Raw genomic sequence first — 18612 nt, 5'->3', positions numbered from 1 at the left:
CATGTCTGGACTCACTGAGGTTCAGGTTCTTTGTGCCTCTGCGCAGAAGGAATTCAGCGAGAGACAAAGTGATCGGCCAGAAACAGATTTGTTAGGGTGGGACACTTGTGAGAGATGCAAACGGGCAGGCACAGAGGCTCTGCCCCAGGATCCCGAGGATCCTCTGGGCCACGGTTTTATCCTCCAAGGGGAGTGGGGGTTGGAAAGGCCCACCTCTTCTTATCTGGGAGTAGCAGCTCCTCCTTAGTACCCCGTAAGCTGTGTATTCAAATCCACAGAAGGGCAGCCCTCAAACACTTGCCCTTGGTCGGAATCTGAATGCAGGCCTCATCCCACCCCCACCCAATGACCTGAGGCAATTCTCACACCTCCACTAGTCAGGCAGGCCTGCCTTGTGCTGATGGCCTGCTTGAACTCACAGGGGTCTCCCAGCACCCCCCAGGTTTCCCTCTTTATCTGTGACCCCCACTGGGGCTTTACAACCACATGTGGCTACTCTGTCCCTATCAAATGCATGGTCCTCCTGATTTTTAGATATTGGCAACCAGTTGTAAAATTCAAACAATGCCGCGTAGAGACCAAAACCAAAATCTGTCTGAGCGTCACAATAGATCTGGCTGCTTGGTGCCTTTTGTCTGAGGGGTGCTGGGAACTGGGCCTGGCCCATTGAGAAAGCCACGTGTGTCCAGTCTTCAGAACCTGGTGGGAAGTGATGAGGAAGACATTGGCCAGTCCCGTGTTTGCCTGGGACAGTCTGTCCAGGACCATTACCTTTGCTCTGACTGATTTTCATTCTAAGACGCTGGGCCCACAGCTGGCTGGTCCCCTGACCCCCAGCCACACGAGCTCTGATGTGTACGCCGTCCTTTTAGGTAACCTTCCAGGGATCCTGGACTTGACCAAGCACTTTGTCTGAGCTGATGTTCCGGGCCAAGGGTTTTCCATACATGATTAGCTCAGGTGGCCCTTCCAGTAGCCTCTGCTGGTAGGTCCTAATGCATCTGATGGATGGGAAAGGTGGGGCTCCAGGAGGTTAAGCCTCTTGGCGTGGGGTCACACAGCTAGAAGGTAGCTGAGCTGGAAAATTCACCCTGGTCCATCTTCGGGGGCCTGAAGCTGTTGAAACATTCTGCTTTTGCCAGAAGCCAGTTTTTAATTCAGCTCCTAAAATTTAAACTTTCCTTTTGTTTAAACTATCCACCTTATTGCCATTCAGAATCAACATTTGCTGTGTAGGCACCATAGGTCAGGCACCCTCTTAGGCTCCGGGGGAAGGGGCGTGGGTGAAAAAAAGCCTCCTTGCTTACCACCAATCTTGAGGAAGATCAGTGCCAAGAGTGGTAATTACAAGATACTTGTAATTGGTGATGGCAGTGAGAGCAGAGCTAGGAAAGGAGGGGGCGGGAGTGGGCAGCGTATTTTTGCAAGATCAGGAAAGGTTTCCAAGAAAAAGCCTGAGCTGGGTTGGGAAGGATACATAAGACACCTCCAGGAGTTCCTGTTGTGGCTCAGCAGGTTACAAACACAACCAGTGTCCATGAGGTTGCAGGTTCAATTCCATCTGTGGACACTTTGGTTGTTTCCATTTCTTGGCTGTTGTGACTGATGCCGTCAGGAACACTGGGGTGCCAGTATCTGTCGTGTCTCTGCTTTCCATTCTTTTGGCTGTATACCCAGAAGTGGAATTGCTTGGCTCTATAGTGAGTCTATGTGGAATCTTTTGAGGAACCACTATACTACCCTTTTATTTTTTTATTTTTTTTATTTTTTATTTTATTTTTTTTGTCTTTTTGTCTTTTGTTGTTGTTGTTGTTGCTATTTCTTGGGCCGCTCCCGCGGCATATGGAGGTTCCCAGGCTAGGGGTCTAATCGGAGCTGTAGCCACAGGCCTACGCCAGAGCCACAGCAACGCGGGATCCGAGCCGCGTCTGCAACCTACACCACAGCTCACGGCAACGCCGGATTGTTAACCCACTGAGCAAGGGCAGGGACCGAACCCGCAACCTCATGGTTCCTAGTCGGATTCGTTAACCACTGCGCCACGACGGGAACTCCTCCTTTTATTTTTTAAGGAGCTTTGGCCTTTTAAAAAACAGGAGTTCGAAGCATACGATAAGAACATGCACCCTGAGAGAAAGATGCAAATAAAGGAGAATTTCTTTCCTCCACTTCTTCCAGTTTCTCTTAAAAGAGATCTTTGCTACCAAATTGTTGTATATCCTTCTGGGGGAAATAGCAAAATTTTCAAGTGCGTGGGGGGGAGCATGAAGAGGCAAATGTGTGTGTGTGTGACTGAGTCATATCCTTCACTTCAAGGTGGGGGGAAACTGAGAAGCTGCGCTTGGCTTCTTGCCAGTCCCGAGGATAACGGATAATGTGAGCTTAAGGTTCAGAGATGGCGGCGGCCCCTGACGCACCATTCCTCGCCCTCTGCTCCCCAGCTGCCTGGGACCTCCACCTCTGCAGACCTGGTGTGGCTGCCTCCAGCCGCCACCCACCGCACCCTGTCTGTTTTCACTCGGGCAGCCTCCCTGCCACACGCTCTCATTTTCTTGCGGTAAGAGTTTGCTCAGAAGCCCTGCGGCATCGCTGTTGGGACAGACTGTGCGAACCCACGGGAGGTTTCCGTCTCAGCCCGCCTTCCTGATTTAAAGCTGCCTGTCAGATGTTGCAGATTACATGCGAAACGAGCCGTTCAGCCTGAGTTTTGGAGACGCTGCTGCCAGATGGGAACTCTGGAGTGTTTTCTTCTATATTTAGTCTTTATGGTGAGCTGACTGAAGTTAGCACGGTTTATTTTAGGAGGTAACTCCTTGGAGCAGAGCATGGTGGGTGGGGCTGCTGGCCTGGGAGAGCATTTTGAAAGATTGCTCAGACTGACATCCTGCAGGACGATCTGGCCTCTGAAAGTTCTGGGAGAGATGAAGATGCACTTTGGGCTGCATTGTCCTGAGAGGCGTGGACAGGAATGACGCCCCTTGAACAGATGAAGCAGTTGAAACCTGGTGACTTTGCCATGTGCCAGCAATTCCAAAGTGGTTTTAAGACAGCTGAGACAGGACAGAGGTTTGCCAGTTCCTTTCGCGTATCCTTGTGGTAAAAATTATGTTCCTCAGAGTGTTCTGTGCATGGGAAAATACCAAGAAAGTAAAGGCTGGAAGTGGGCTTTAATCTGGGACTAATAGGATGATGTATAAAGAGCCTGAACTTTGGAGTAAGACCCAGGTTCAACCCCAGCATGGCCTCCTATTAGCTCTGTGATACTGGAGTAGTTGTTTCACTGTCTCTTAGCCTCAGTTTCTAAGCTGTGGACCGGGGGCATCTCCTTACAGTGTTGTCGTAAAGGTGAGAATCCAAAAGAGTTATTTAAGGTCAGTAGAGTACCTGGCAAGTAATAGATGCTCAATAAATGGCAGCCCTTATTACTTTATTTGAAGGCAAGGAAGGCTTTTCGCCATATCTTCCTAGAAATTACCTCAATTAGAAGGAGGCGTCTTTGCTAGGATACTAACAAAGATTAAATTATGCAAGTAGGCATTTAAAGGGTCACCTTTTGGAAAACGGCCACTGAGCGGTGATCTGGTAGAAGGAAACTTCCACCAGATTTGCCTGCAAGGTGCCTGGCCTCTTGGAGCAAATCTAATAGACATAATCAAGATTACAGAGTATATTGTTTAAGAGGTGATTATAATAAAAGGATTTTTGGGGGAGTTCCCATTGTGGCTCAGCGGTAACAAATCCAACTAGTATCCATGAGGACATGGGTTTGATTCCTGGCCTCACTCGGTGGGTTAAGGATCCGGCGTTGCCATGAGCTGTGGTGTAGGTCGTGGATGCGACTCAGATCCAGTGTGGCTGTGGCTGTGGCTGTGGCTGTGGTGTAGGCCGGCAGCTGCAGTTCCAATTCGACCCCTAGCCTGGGAACATCCATAGGCTGCAGGTGCGGCCCTAAATATATATGTATATATATATATATATATATATGTATATATGTATATATATATAATAAAAATAAAATGATTTTTTGGTTAAAAAAAAAGTGTCTTTGAAGAAGTGAACATCCACTTGGTGCGGGGACCCTAGTGTCTCTGTCTCTCTCCTTCTCCCACTCTCTCTCCCTCTCTCTCTCACACGCATACATTGTCCCTCCAGCAGTGTGCCTATTAAATGTTTGCTGAACATTAACTGAGCATTTATTGAGCGTCAGCTGTTTGCCATGCCTAGAGAGGTGGAAAACTCCCAGCAGTTGAGTAGACACGTTCGACCTGCCCCAGTTGAACTGTGGAGAAAGAGGCAAAGGAGAAAAAACGAGATGCAGATAGTCCGAGCGTCATCTTTGTTGTCATCCTTGTTCTTCAGAAGCCTTCGTTTTCCTGTCTGTACAGTGAACCCAGCTGGGTGTTACAGGCTCCAGATTCTTTGTAGCTCAGGAGTTTCTCTTCCTCGATCTGCACCCCAGCAGGCTGACGGAGAACTGCTTGTTCCGCCTCCTCTTTCTAGGTGAGGTGGTTCCAGCATGAGCTCAAATGCTCAACCCTTGCGATCATCACGTGGTCAGGCCAGAGATAGAAAGTAAGTCATGGCTGGGTTTCGAGAGCCCCCTGGCCATTCTGGTTATGTTTGGGAAGGAAATTACAGAGAGGGTGACCGATTACATGGGATCCTAGCTTTTATCCCACAGAGGGCACAGCCCTTCAGCCTTCTCGATTGGGCTGTGTGTGTCACGTGGGAGTGAGGGTCTTTAAGGATGTTGGGAGGGGCCAGCAAGCCAAGTGAGTGGTTTTCAAAGTCCTTTCCTGGGAGGTCGAGCAGGCTGTCCCACACATAGGATATGAAACTCAACCTGCTCCCTATTCCTTCCCTGCTGTGTGATGTTGGTAAGTGTCTTTACCTCTCTGAGCCTGTATTTTCTTTATGATATTACCTATGGTTACTGTGGGTTGAGTGACCAGCTTGTCCTAGTTTAGGACTTTCCTGATTTGAAGATTGAACACCCAGGCAGACCAGGGTGGTGGGCCGCATTAGTTCTGAGGTTGAAATAAACCAGAGCACAAGGTGTGCAGTAGGTGCCCACAAATGGGCGCTTGCAGGAAACAGTACGTACATCTTGGTGGTGTGTGTGGGTGTGGGTGTGGGTGTGTGTGTATGTGTTGGCGGGGATGTTTTTGCTCTTCATCTCTTTTAACCCGCAAATGCCTCTGGCATTTTCCTAAGCTGAAGAACACAGAGGGGGCAAATTGACATTTGTGTAACCCAGATCGATTTCTTTTCTTTTTTTCTTTTTGGAGGTAGAAAAAAGATATTTTATCAGACTTTCATATGCTGCAAAATATCACTTCATTTTCATTGTCGATAATAATAATGAGGCTTGAATAACTTGTGAAGTTGGTAGGCCACCTGCAGCTTAAACTGTGCAGCATGTTTTGTGATCCCTAAAACATAATAACAATGACTTGAAACTCAGCCTGAAAATCTCCAGCATGTTGGTTCCCTGAATTGGGTTTTCAGAAGTACCTGTGGATCGGCTATGGAAAGGCAGGTCAATAGGATCTGGTGGTAGTCCTAAAAGCTGGCTTCTAAGGAAGATACGAGGCACTTGACCTTCAGCTTTGTCTGTGATTCGCTCATGCTCTTTGGATACGATCTGAGCTCCTTCTAGGACCCACCTGCCCCCCCCCCACCCTCCCACCCCCGCCTCAGCCTCGACACCAGTCTTCTTACCTCATTGCCTGCCACTCGCACCTCCATATTCTAAGTTCAGACTTCCTCTCTTTATTTCTTAAGAATTATGTTATGTGTTCTTACCCATCTCAGAGCCTTTGTTCATGCTGTTCCCTCTGCCTAAAATTATTTTTTTTTTTTGTCTGAGCCCACGGCCCATGGACATTCCTAGGCCAGGGATTGACAGCTTGAGCTGCTGCAGTAATGACGCTAGATCCTTAACTCATTGTGCCACTAGGGAACTCCTGCCTCAAATTCATATCCTTTCTCCCACCTCAGACAAGTTGATTCTTGCTTTTTCTTTGTGAAGCCCAGTTTAAGTCTCGCTTCCTGAAAGAATCTTCTTGATCCCCACCCTGGTTGAAGTTCTTTTGTGGTGTCCTCCCTGCATCCTCTCTGACAGCAGTCATCACAGGCTTAGCGAAATCACCAGTTTGGTCATCAGTTGTCTGATACATGATGACTGAATTAGTCCATCCTACTTAATCTCCTTATACCTCCTTCTGTGTTATTTGAAAAGGCAACAGTGGTTGACTTTTACAGGCATTATGAGACGCTGTAGAGCAGAGGGTTCAAGAATACCGGGTCTGGAGCTCCCATTGTGGCTCAGCAGAAATGAACCTGATTAGTATCCATGAGGACACGAGTTTGATCCCTGGCTTCGTTTAGTGGGTCAGAATCTGGTCTTGGCATCAGCTGCGGTGTAGGTCGCAGATGCGGCTCGGATCTGGTGTTACTTGGCTGTGGCGGAGGCTGGCAGCTGCAGCTCAGATTCGACCCCTAGCCTGGGAACCTCCATATGCCACAGGTGCGGCATAAAAAAATAAATAGTGAGTCTGGAGCCAGATCTCCTGGATTTGGTCAACTTCTCGCTCTGATATTTTGCAGCTGTGTGACTTTGGGCATGTGTACAACCTGTCTGAGCCCAGTTCCCTCATCCCTAAAACAGGACCCAATAACAGCTCCACCCTTAGAGGGTGGTTGTGAAGATATCGTGAGCTAATACATGTCAGTGGCTTAGAATAATTCTGGCACGTTGGTCCTGTTGGCTGGTGGGTTTTGTTATCATTAAGTTCTACTACTAGCAGCAGGAGTCATCTTGAGATATGCAGCCAGCTAGATTAAGAAAATGGGGAAGGAGAGAAGGTTAATTGTTTGTGCCGCGTTATGACTTTGTCTTTTTAGCAAGCTGTGTGACAAGAGAAGAGCTGTTTAAAGCCTCAGTCTCTACATCTGTAAATGGGGTGCAACCTATTCAGTGTTAGAGGCTTGGTGTGAGAGTTCAGAAAGATAGGGCTGGGAGTTCCCGTCATAGCTCAGCAGTAGTGAACCCAACTAGTGTCCATGAAGATGTGGGTTTGATCCCTGGCCTCGCTCAGTGGGTTAAGGGTCCAGTGTTGCCATGAGCTGTGGTGTAGGTCGCAGACGTGGCTCGATCCCTCGTTGCTGTGGCTGTGGTGTAGGCGGGCAGCTGCAGCTCTGCTTTGACCTCTAGCCTGGGAACTTCCATATGCTGCGGGTGCAGTCCTAAAAAGCAAAAACAAAAAACAAAAGATGTAGCTGTGGATGGCCAAGCCCAGGCACACTGCAGGGCTCTAAGAATCTCCTTAGCAGCTCCTCAGATGCCACCGCTGCAGGGATGCCTGTGCTGGGCTTGGGCTCTGAGGAGCTGGACCATCAATCTGGGCTCCCGCAACAGCCCTTCAGAGACAGGCCTGCTTCTCTGTGATTCAGACTAAAACAAAATGAAAAGTAATGATGGATGGTCTGAGGTGCTGGTTTTATATGGCAGCTAACGAGATAGCAGGACAAGTAATTGGAGAACGTACTGCGAAGAGACGCAGTAAATACAGCTGTGATTATACACGGGCAGTTCTCAAATGGCTCGTAATGCTGTGCGTATACATGAGGTCAGGGATGCCTTAGAAAACAGATGTCGTTTAGGTATGTTACAGCCTTATAATAGAGCTCACACTTTTTAGCAGAAATCCTTATTGGATGATTAGTATGAACCAGACATTATTCTGGGTGCTTTATAAATATTGATTCAGTCACTCCTGAGAACCAGCCTGGGAGGTAAGTGTTCTTATTATTCCTTTTTTTTTTTTTTTTTTTTTGGTCTCTTTTAGGGCTGCACCCATGGCATATGGAAGTTTCCAGACGAGGGGTCCAATCGGAGCTGTAGCTGCCGGCCTACGCCAGAGTGACCGCCATGCAGGCTCTGGGCCAGGTCTGCAACCTACACCACAGCTCATGGCAACACTGGATCCTTAATCCAGTGAGCAAGGCCAGGGTTCAAACCCTTGTCCTCATGGATCCTAGTCAGGTTCATTAACCGCTGAGCCATGAAGGGAACTCCACTATGCCTATTTCGCATATGAGGAGACTGAGGCACCAAGATTATTAGTAACCTGCTCAATTTAGCAATTTACCAGCTTCTGAGCACAGATAATCTGATTTGACGCCCAAGTCCATGTTCTCAGCCACTCCTCTGTGCTGAAGTCACGTGTAGAATGGAAGTAGATAATTGAATGCAAAATGCCTACTTTCTCCTTGAATGGGCCAGACCAGCTGTCCTTGGTCCTGATAGCTACGGGTCTCCCCGTGGATAGAACATGGCGGGGGGAGTCCAGAATCCCCCCACCTGGAGCATGTGAGCCCTCGATCTCGTCTCTCTTCCTTTGACCCTGGGCCCAGTCCCCTTCATGGCCTCTCCCCAAACTGATTTTCTCTTCCTAGGTTAAAATGTGCGAGGAGTTTACCTGCTGAAAGCGGGGTCTTAATTAGCTTTAATTTTTGAAGTCTGCAGCTGTAAACTGTGTTGAAAAGATTGAAAAGATTAGTGCACTAGTAATAAGATAATTGTCCCTGAGAAATGCCGTTAGCATGTAAACACAGTTAGCGTGTGAAATCAGAACAACTGTAATATTTCCCCCTTTCGGTGTTTAAAGATGCTGCTGCATGCATAATTATAACTAAATGCAAAGTGCAGAAATGAAATTCTGCATGCTTTTCTTCTTTCTCGCTTGTGTCACAGCTCAGAAATAAAAGTCGGCTTAGTGCAATCTCTCCGGATGGTGTCTCCCTGCCCCCAGAGGCCATGGGAAATTAATATCGGAAGTGGGATGACTCGGGAGAATTCCCCAAAATTAGGGATGCTAGTTAAACAAGATCCCGCTGTTGCTTTTTATCTGGGCTTTGGATGGAAGGTACCATGTCTGTGTAAATGTTTGCATCTACACATACAAACACCCATGCACACACAACGTCATATACAGAGCTGAACAGTGACCATGGCTACATATAGCAGAAGCAGATGCTGTAAACCTCGGGCTCCCTTTTTAGACCTAGAAAAGCTACAAGAAATTACGCTGCACCTGCCGCTACTCTGAGGCTTTCCTTGTTTCTGGTGGGTTTTTGGATCCTCAGATACACGGGGAACTTCCTTTGATTTTACAGGGTCAGCCCATGTTGTATCCTTCCCAACAGACCATATGCTGCGTGGCATGTGTATCAAATATGCTGCATGTCCAATAAAGAGGAACCTCTCTGCTTCCTCATCTCAGACAGTGGCCAACTGGTAGGTTGAGCTCATCCACCTCTGCTCAAGCTTTCATTCCCAGCGGTCATCTTTGCAGTGAGGACTTGTCTTGATTTGCAATTGCGAAAGCATCCTCAGCTCTGAAGTGGGTTGGGTTCTGGAATCTCTGAGATTCCAACTCAACATGACTTGAGCTTTGGTTGATTTTGGTTCAACCAGAATTTGCCTAGTTCTGAGTTCCCGTTGTGACTCGAATCCATGAGGCTGCAGGTTTAATCGCTGGCCAGCTCATTGGGTTAAGGATCTGGCGTTGCCATGAGCTTCCATGTAGGTTGCCGATGTGGCTTAGATCTGGCATTGTGGTATAGGCTGGCAGCTACAGCTCCCGTTTGACCCCTAGCCTAAAAAGACAAAAAAGAAAAAAAAAAAAATTTGCCCAGTGCTGTCTGTGTGGGAGGCCCAGGGCTTCCTTAAACATAAACACAATGACGATCACCTTGGAAACCAGGACAAGTTGTTAAAATCCTCTACAGCAGGGAGTGAGGAGAGCCAAGGAGCCCCACCGCTACTTGTGGGCGTGGACTCTGCCCCTGACCCAGAGTTCCTGGGTGTGAGGCTGTATACCCTTTTTGAGTCAAATTTTGGATTTTGTAGCCAATTGGATGTTATAGCCAAGTTTGCTTGACCATCAGTCTAAGGTTGTAAGCGACCTCAGGGCCTCTGCTGAGAGCTTCGGAACTTGATAAACCAGAGATTGCAGACTCCTGTGCCCACAGCAACTGCGGGGCAGACTTAGTGCAAGAAGCGTGTCTGGGGGTCAGTGGCAAGCTGGTGGGCGCATGCCCCATCTAAGAGAGGTAGCTTCTTCCCAGATCCAGTCAGTCAGTGCTTACAGAGGTGGTGATTTTCTTTTGCCAGGCCTCATGATCTTCCAAGAAATGCCAGGACTTAGTAGTTTTACATGAAACTTCCCAAACTTTAGTGTGGGCAAAAAATGCAGCATTTTTCTTTTGAAAACATTGCACAGGCTGAACAAAACACATTGTACATCTGCCTGGAGGCCCCCAGTTTGCTCTTTGCTCCCTGTGCAATAAAAGCCCCTAAAGATCGGAGTTCCCATTGTGGCTCAGGGGTTAAAAACCCAACATAGTGTCTGTGAGGATGCCAGTTCGATTCCTGGTCTCGCTCGGTGGGTTAAGGATCTGGCATTGCCACAAGTTGCAGATGTGGCTTCGATCTGGTGTTGCTGTGGCTGTGGTGTAGGAAGGCAGCTGTAGCTGCAATTCAGCCCTTAGCCTGGGAACTTCCATATGTTGCAGCTGCAACCCTTAAAAGAAAAAGGCAAAAAACAAAAATCCTAAGAGTTCCCATCATGGCTCAGTGGTTAACGAATCTGACTAGGAACCATGAGGTTGAGGGTTTGATCCCTGGCCTTGCTCATTGGGTTAAAGATCTGGCATTGCCGTGAGCTCTGGTGTAGGTAGAAGATGTGGCTCAGACCCCACGTTGCTGTGGCTGTGGCCTAGGTCGGCGGCTACAGCTCTGATTAGACCCCTAGACTGGGAACCTCCGTATGCCGTGGGTGCGGCCCTGAAAATTAAAAAAAATAAAAATAAATAAATAAAAATAAAATAAAAATCCCTGAAGATGATGTTCTTATGCGCCTGCAAGGCAGAGGCCACCAGTGGGGTCATCAGTCATGAGTCCCACGGAACTGTGAATTGGGTCAACTTGCGAGGGCGAACTTGAACGAACGTGCATCCTGCTTCTCCAGTCTCCTCCTTTCTCTTCCTGCCCCACCCCCTTCCTCTGCACAGATGTCTCAATGACGTTCGTGGGAAAAGAGCACTTACTGTCCCGAAGAGATCCTACAGTCATACCGCACATGTCACGCGTGTGAGGGAGGGTGCCCCCGGCCCCTGTGTAGAAAAGGAGAGACATCAAAGGGGATCATTGTCGACTCTGGGTCAACTGAGCAGTGCTGAGCACCGTGGTCGTCTCCGGGGTGCTGATTATCAGCCTGCCGGGGGATCTCAGGCTCTCGCCTGACCTTGGCACAGGGTCTGGCGAATTTGGCTTTCTGGATGTAGAATGGGTCGTTTCAGAAACAAAGCCATTGAGAGCGAGTGGAGGAGAGGACTGCATTCACTGCTGAAAGGAGCTCATTGTGCAGAATCCGCACGCCCCGCCGGACCCCCTTCTCTGGCCTCCTCCTCCCTTCCCCCCAGCTGGGGCTTTGTCCGCCAGCCCCGCAGGATGCTCTGCGGCCCCGGGCTGTGCTTTCTTCCCGTTTTCCTGCCTCGGCAGCTCTGGGGCTGCCCTGTGCAGAAGGAGAGCTGGGCTTGGAGCCCCCTGCACGCACGTTCTCCGCTCCTTGGGCCAACTCTGCTGTCGTGGGTGATGGGGGCGCTTCCTTCCGGGAGAGTTAGGAACAAACAGCCAGTTCAGGGGCAGCTGCATGAGGTGGCTGTGCAGGAAGCCAGAAAACAGTGGGCACTAATAACTTCTTCCTGTTCTGCGCTCTGCACCGAAGCCTCCCCCACTCCCCCCCTCCACGGATGACCTCAGCACCCCCGGAGAAGTCCCGATCATTGTACTCCAGGTAGAGGCTCATAAATGAATGAACTCCAGTGTGCAGCTTCTTTGTACATTATTAGAGCTGGTGGCTTTCTTGTCCCAAGTCCTAGCATCCCGAACTTTTCTTTCTTGGGACCCAGCGTGAGCGTGGGGTCATGTTGAATAAGTGGCCCAGTGGGTATGATGCTACCTTACTTGGCAGCGAGTAATATGCTCTAATAGTTAAGAAATGGGAGGTCACAAGCATCCACGCCTCTGGGGCCAGCCCAGGGGGCGGAAATGGGGGACAGTGGCCAAGCGGAGGGTGTATACCCATCTCAAGGAGGTAGCAGCCTTGCCAGCTGGCACATCCGCTTGGCCGGATCTTCTGACATTTAAGAAAAGCTAGAAATCTGTGTATTGTGAAGTCACCCAATTTCTAAATATTGGTAACTCGTTTTCTTAAAAAATATTGTGTATTATGTAGGTTAAACCATACCACATCCATATATTTTGGTTACTTTTTTTTTTTTTTTTTTAGCTTACCAGAAGATGTGAAGGTTAAATGGGTTGTGCTTTGGCTTTGGGGCAAGTCTTAGAACCTTTCTGAGCCTCCATTTCTCCCTCTATAAATCAGAAATGCTCCAGGATACGCATTGTCTGAAAACAGGCAAATAGGTGATGACATCCAGAGCATCTCCCAGTGGGAGGAGCGTTAAAAAAAATCATCTGCGTTTCCAGACTTTGTCATCATCCTGGAGTAGCCACTGCAGGAGGACTTTCTGACATGATACACAGACATTGCTGAAGAGGGTGCTTCAGAACGACTTTTTTTTTTTTTTTTTTTTTGGTCTTTTTAGGGCCACACTCACAGCATATGGAGGTTCCCAGAGTAGGGGTCAAATCAAAGCTGAGGCCCCTGGCCCACACCACAGCCACAGCAATACCAGCTCTGAACCAAGTCTGCGACCTGCACTACAGCTCACGACAACACGGGATCCTTAACCCACCGAGCAAGGCCAGGGATCGAACCCGCATCCTCATGGATACAAGTCGGGTCAGCTTGTAAAGTCCCAGAAGGACTTTAATGACAGCTTCCATAATGGCCATTGTCATCAGCCTCATCACTATCGTTAAGCAGTAAGTAATACAGGAGGAGTTCCCGTTTTGGCTCAGTGGTTCACAAACCCGGCTGGTATCCATGAGAGGATGCAGATTCGATCCCTGGCCTCACTCAGTGGGTTAAAGATCTGGCATTGCCGTGGACTGTGGTGTAGGTTGCAGGTGGGCCTTGGATCCCGCATTGCTGTGGCTGTGGTGTAGGTTGGCCGCTACTGCTCCGAATGGACCCCTGGCCTGGGAACCTCCATGTGCCACGGGTGCGGCCCTAAAAAGCAAAAGAACAAAAACGAAATACAGGAGAAGGCTTCGGAGGCAGAAGGAAGCTCTGAATCCCCTGACCGTGCACCGCTCACGTTGAAACCTCCTGACATTGACCCTGACTCCCATCTTAGGACGCCTCTGCCCGTCTGCCTCCTACAGATTCATCTGCCAGCTGTCTCTCTTCCAGTCTAGGAAGGAGGCTCCCCTGTTGGGGAGCACAGCCTGCAGCTGGGGATGCGCCCCGCCCTCTCTACCCCTCTGGGATCCGTTGTCCCCCACGGCTTGAACCAGCAGTTCTGTGTGTGGCCTCTTGGATGCATCCCAGACTTGAAGCCCTGCTGAATCACAGTTCTCCCAGAGCCGGGATATGCTGTCTTCTGAACAAAAGATGTTCTGGTTAGAGCCTTCGGTGAGGCGCTGAAGAAGAGGAAATGAAGAAGAGGCGGGGCGGGGGGCGTTGGGGGAGGACACCGAAAAATTTATTTTGCCGAAAAGGGAAGAACCCCGGAGTTTGTATCAGGAAACGCAGATTCAAGATTGGGTTTTGCTAGAAACTGTGTGTGGCCTTTAGGAAATTCACTTCCCGTTCTGGATCTCATGTGCCTCACCAGAAAATGATGGGTTTGGTTGAGCTCAGGGCAGGAAATGTGTTTCATCTCACTGGAAAATAGGAATCTATTGGTGGTATCTGCTCATAGGGCCGTGTTGAGAATTTGAGGCCGGGTAATGACTCAGTAATATCCACCTTGGGTATCACATAGGGAAGCTGCTGTTCACCTACCTGGTATCTCTAAGTGTCTTTGTGGCGTTTTCACAGTCTCCAATCCTGGAGCTTAAATCTTTATTTCCCTGTGGAACATAAACACAACCAGAAGTCCCAGAAGCTGTTGAACAGAGAGTGGTGTCTTGGGAACTCTGGACAGTGTCTAGAGGACACTTGGCAGCGTTGGTTCCAGTTGGGCCACCCACCATCTTGGTGACCACAGCAAACCGGTGCCAAATGGGTAGATGCCGCGGCCCGTGCCTGGGAAGAGCTAATTATTGGGCTGAGCTGGAGATGCGGCTTGTGTCCGAGCAGAGCCTGGGTGGCTAGTTTCCGAAGGCCCCAGAGCTCTGGATGGTCTACCAGCCCCTCTTGTCTGGCTGTGTTTGGTGGAAGCTACATATTCTCCGCGTGCGGCAGGCATGGCTTGTTTCTGAGCTGAAATGCCTTTGAGCTGTGAAAAACAGAACACTAGAAACCTACCGTAATTGTCCTCCAAAAGGAACTAGCATTTGAGGCTGGGCCTACTCAGCACCAGAGATGAGCGAGGTTCTGATGTCCCATCTCGGTCAATCTTTACAGTGAGATGGTTACTGTTATTGTTGTTGTTGTTGTTAGGAGTTAATTAGCCCAAAAATCCACAGCAAGGAAATGGGAAGATCTGGTCTTTGCTAATACCGCGTGATCTAGTTTCCTGCTCCATAAGGCTTTCTAGGGCCAGCAATTCAGAGAACCATGAACTGTGGTTTGGTGATTCTGATTTACGATGCGGTTGTACCGCTGGGAAGCAGTGTATTTTAGTGGTCCGAAGTGCAGCCTCAGGAGATGGGTGGTCCTGGTCCAAATCCTATCTCTGCCACTTACTAAAGAACGCCTTTGAGGAGGTCCTGTCGTGGCGCAGCGGAAATGAATCCAACTAGTATCCACGAGGATGCGGGTTCGATCCCTGGCCTCACTCAGTGGGTCGGGGATCTGGCGTTGCCATGAGCTGTGGTGTAGGTCGTGGATGCGGCTTGGATCCTGCATTGCTGTGGCTGTGGTGGAAGCCAGCAGCTGTAGCTCTGATTCGACCCCTAGTCTGGGAACCTCCATATGCCACAGGTGTACCCCTAAAAAGCAAAAAAAAAAAACAACAACACAAAACCTTTGAGCAAATTACTTCCTCTCTGAGCCTCAGTTATACCATCTGTAAAATGGGGCTGTTACTACCATTTTAATAATACCTATTAGTAACACCTATTAATAATATAAGGGTTTGAGGTTTAAACAAGATAACAGCCTACTTATATTAACATCTTGCATTCAATAGGAGCCCAGTGTTAGCTCTTATTCTGGTTATTGTCAGTGTCGATTGGTCCCGTGACCCCAGGATAGCTGCATGAAGAAGGCAGAGGGGACAAAGACAGCTGCCTGGAGTAGCCAAGCAGCAGCCATTCGGCCGGGAGCTTTGCTGTCTGGCAGGAATGCGTGTCCAGGGTCTCAAGTAGGTTTATTCAAAACCTTAGAGTTCTGAGAATTGTAATTCTGTGTATTTCGCAAAGAATTACAAGACCTTCGGAGGCATGCACAGAACAAAGTGTTACGTACAATGGTTTAGATTTTTCCTGACTATGCTCAAAGATATACATACTGGACTGGAGAAACACTAAAATCATGGTCAAGTTTCTGTGCACCTGTGGTTTCTCATGATGAACGGCCAAGTCCAAGGGCTGAAGCTTCTTGAGGTTCCGTGGCTCATTTCTGGGGTCTGGACTAAAAAAAGTGGAAGGGATACAGAAGAGCAAAGAGACCTCTAAACTTGTAAAACTTTTAATACGAAGGAGAGATGGAGCGAGAAAATTCCACTCAGTTTTAAGGGCCAAACCATACCTGTCATCTGTCACCTGTCACCATCTCTCTGAAGCAGTAAGAATGCTTTTTCCCTGTCTGTGGGGTTTCTGCTTCCTCCTCTGAGTCCGGTTTAAAGGTGAGCTTGCTTTTTCCAACAAGGTGCGTCTGTGTGGTGCTGGCCTGCGTTCACATTCCAGCACAGCCTTTCTCTGCAAACAAGGGCGTTCTGTGTCACTGGCATCCCTTTCCTGTGGCCCAGAGCCGCCCGCCCTGCACGTGTCCCGCCTTCATTGCAGGAGCCTCTGCTGTGGGAGATAAGCCAGCTGAGAAATCCCACAGGGACATGCAGACAGAAAGCCCATTGTGTGAGCACCCTGATGGCCACGACCGGAACTCAGGAAGGAGTTGAGAAGGGGTCACACACCCCCAGGGAAGGAATGCTGGGGGGAGGTAGGTGGTGATGGGGTTTCTGGGGCAGGAGGCATACCTTCCCCATTTAAGTGGGGAGCAAGGAAGGGGCAGAAACCACCTTGCACCCTGCTGTAGACTCCATGTGTGTGCCCCCCCCAAATCCCTATGTTGAAATCCCAAATCCCATACATGCACCCCGGTGTTCATTGCAGCACTAGTTACAGTAGCCAAGGCATGGGGACAACTTAAATGTCCGTTGATAGAGGTGTGGATAAAGAAGATGTGATACATATACACAATGGAATACTACTGAGCCATGAAAAAGAATGAAATAATGCCATTTACAGCAACATGGATGGATCTAGAAACTATCATACCAAGTGAAGTTAGTTAGTAAAATATATATATATATAAAATATCACTTATATGTTGAATCTTAAAAAAATGATACAAATGAATCTCTTTGCAGAACAGAAACAGACTCACAGACTTTGAAAAACTTATGGTTACCAAAGGGGCATGTGGTTGGGGAGGGATGGACTGGGGGTTTGGGATTGGCATATGCACACTGTGGCATATGGAATGATTGGCCAACAGGGACCTGCTGTAGAGCCCAGGGAACTCCACCCAGTATTCTCTGACAATCTATGTGGGGAAAGCATCTGAAAGAGAATGGATGTGTGTACATGTGTAACCAAATCACTTTGTTGTACAGCAGAAATAATGACAACATTGTGAATCAACTCTCCTTCAATAAAACTTGAAAAAAATTAAAAAAAAAAAAAAAAAGAAAGAAAAAAGAAATCCCAAATCCCAATGGGATGGTATTAGGAGGTGGGGACTGTGGGAGGTGATTCATGGGACATAAAGGAGGAGCTCCATGAATGCAATTAGTGCCCTTATAAGAGCTCTCTTGCCCCCTCTGCCATGTGAGGGCAAAGCAAAATACAGCGATCTTAGAACCAGGAAGATCTCAGCAGTCACCAACCCTGCCAGCACCTTGACCTTGGAGCCTCAGCCTCCAGAACTGTGGGATATCAATTGCTGTGTGTGCTGCTCTGTAAGAGCAGCCTGACAGGCTAAGGCACACCTGTCATGAAGTTTCTTGGCATCACAGAACATGAGTACCAGAGTCCCACATGGGTGCCAAACACTTGGTGGCTTGCTGGGTAGCAGAGGTTGGGGTCCTGGTAGGAATTTTTGGTTTCCCACTGGCCGTCCTTCTCCCCTTCACTGCTTGCAGTCTTGTATTATCTGGATATAGTACTGCGGTTCTCAGGCTTCAGTCTAGGTTAAGACTCACCCAAAGGGTTTGTTTGTGTGTTTGTTTGTTTGTTTTTGCTTTTTAAGGCCATACCTGCCCCATATGGAAGTTCCCTGGCAAGGAGCTGCAGCTGCCTGCCTACACCACAGCCACAGCAACGCAGGATCCAAACTTCGTCTGCGACTTACACTGCAGCTCACAGCAATGCCCTATCTTTAACCCACTGAGAGGGGCCAGGGATCAAACCTGCTTCCTCCTGGATGCTAGTCGGGTGTGTTTCCACTGCGCCACAAGGGAACTCCCCAAAGGGTATTTAATAAAAATGCAGGTTCATTGGATTCTTGCCTAGAGATCCTGATTCAATAAATTCATGCTATTGGAAACACTGGGATATGGGTTACAGGAGCAGTGTCTGAAGGCTTACACACCTGAGCTCTGTCCCTCTTCAAACCTGTGTTTTTGAGCAGATGGTCTGCTGGAGCGTCTGATCCGTAAGATGGGAAGCAGGCTGCTTCCCTGGGCAGGGCTGCAGGGAGTTCGTGCGCTTGGCACAAAGTGAGCATCCAAAGTGAAGTAGGTAGATTTTTACCTATTTCACTGCTGTTGAAGGAGATCTGTCCGGTTAACTGCAGGTACTCTGAGTTCAAAAGAACTGTGGTCCGAGTAGGGCTGGGTGTGGAGGAATTGCCTTAGCCTTCCTGAGGCTGGAAGAAGAAAACAAAAGGAACATTATTCTTGAGCTTTTAAGCAGGGACCAGACATTTTAAATACTTGGTTTTAGTTCATGGTCACGACCACCTGTGATGTCAGTGGCGTCCCGTTTTCAAGACAAGGTGACGGTGGGTCTATCTGGCTTTGCATGAGACTGTCTGGGTTTACACCTGCTGAACAGGTAATTATCATCAGAGCTCTTCACTTAGAGAAGTCACCAGACAGTACATTCTGTGCTTTGCTCTCTTGCATTTGCTGTGCAGGAGACTGCAGACTCACCTGTTTATGTCAGGTAAATGGGAAGGTAAAGCTCACAGTTTGGGGGTCACTGGTCTTAGGGATTGTTATCTGCTGACTTATCAAGCCCAGTGCTTGGGAACGCGTTTATATTTGGGGACCTGGCATTTAAAGAGGTGATTCAGTTCAACTGAA

General features: G+C 48.6%; 1 protein-coding gene and 1 long non-coding RNA gene across 3 annotated transcripts in view; both read left to right on the top strand.

Moving 5' to 3' along the window:
* Positions 1 to 18612, top strand: part of XYLT1 (xylosyltransferase 1) — a 334324-nt gene that overhangs the window by 80171 nt on the left and 235541 nt on the right. The window lies entirely within an intron of this gene.
* LOC146404517 (uncharacterized) lies at positions 11589 to 16529 on the top strand. The gene is made up of 3 exons (XR_014840709.1): positions 11589 to 11864; positions 12360 to 12496; positions 13096 to 16529. It is a non-coding gene; the product is annotated as an uncharacterized LOC146404517 (long non-coding RNA).

This window comes from Sus scrofa, chromosome 3 (genome assembly GCF_054392235.1).
Source record: "Sus scrofa isolate SSC_HxYL_T2T_F1_AM1 chromosome 3, Sscrofa_HxYL_maternal_Yorkshire_Landrace_v2.0, whole genome shotgun sequence".
In the NCBI taxonomy this organism is placed as follows: Eukaryota; Metazoa; Chordata; class Mammalia; order Artiodactyla; family Suidae; genus Sus; species Sus scrofa.
Note: the sequence above shows the minus strand (reverse complement) of the source record. Positions and strands in the feature narration are given on the sequence as shown.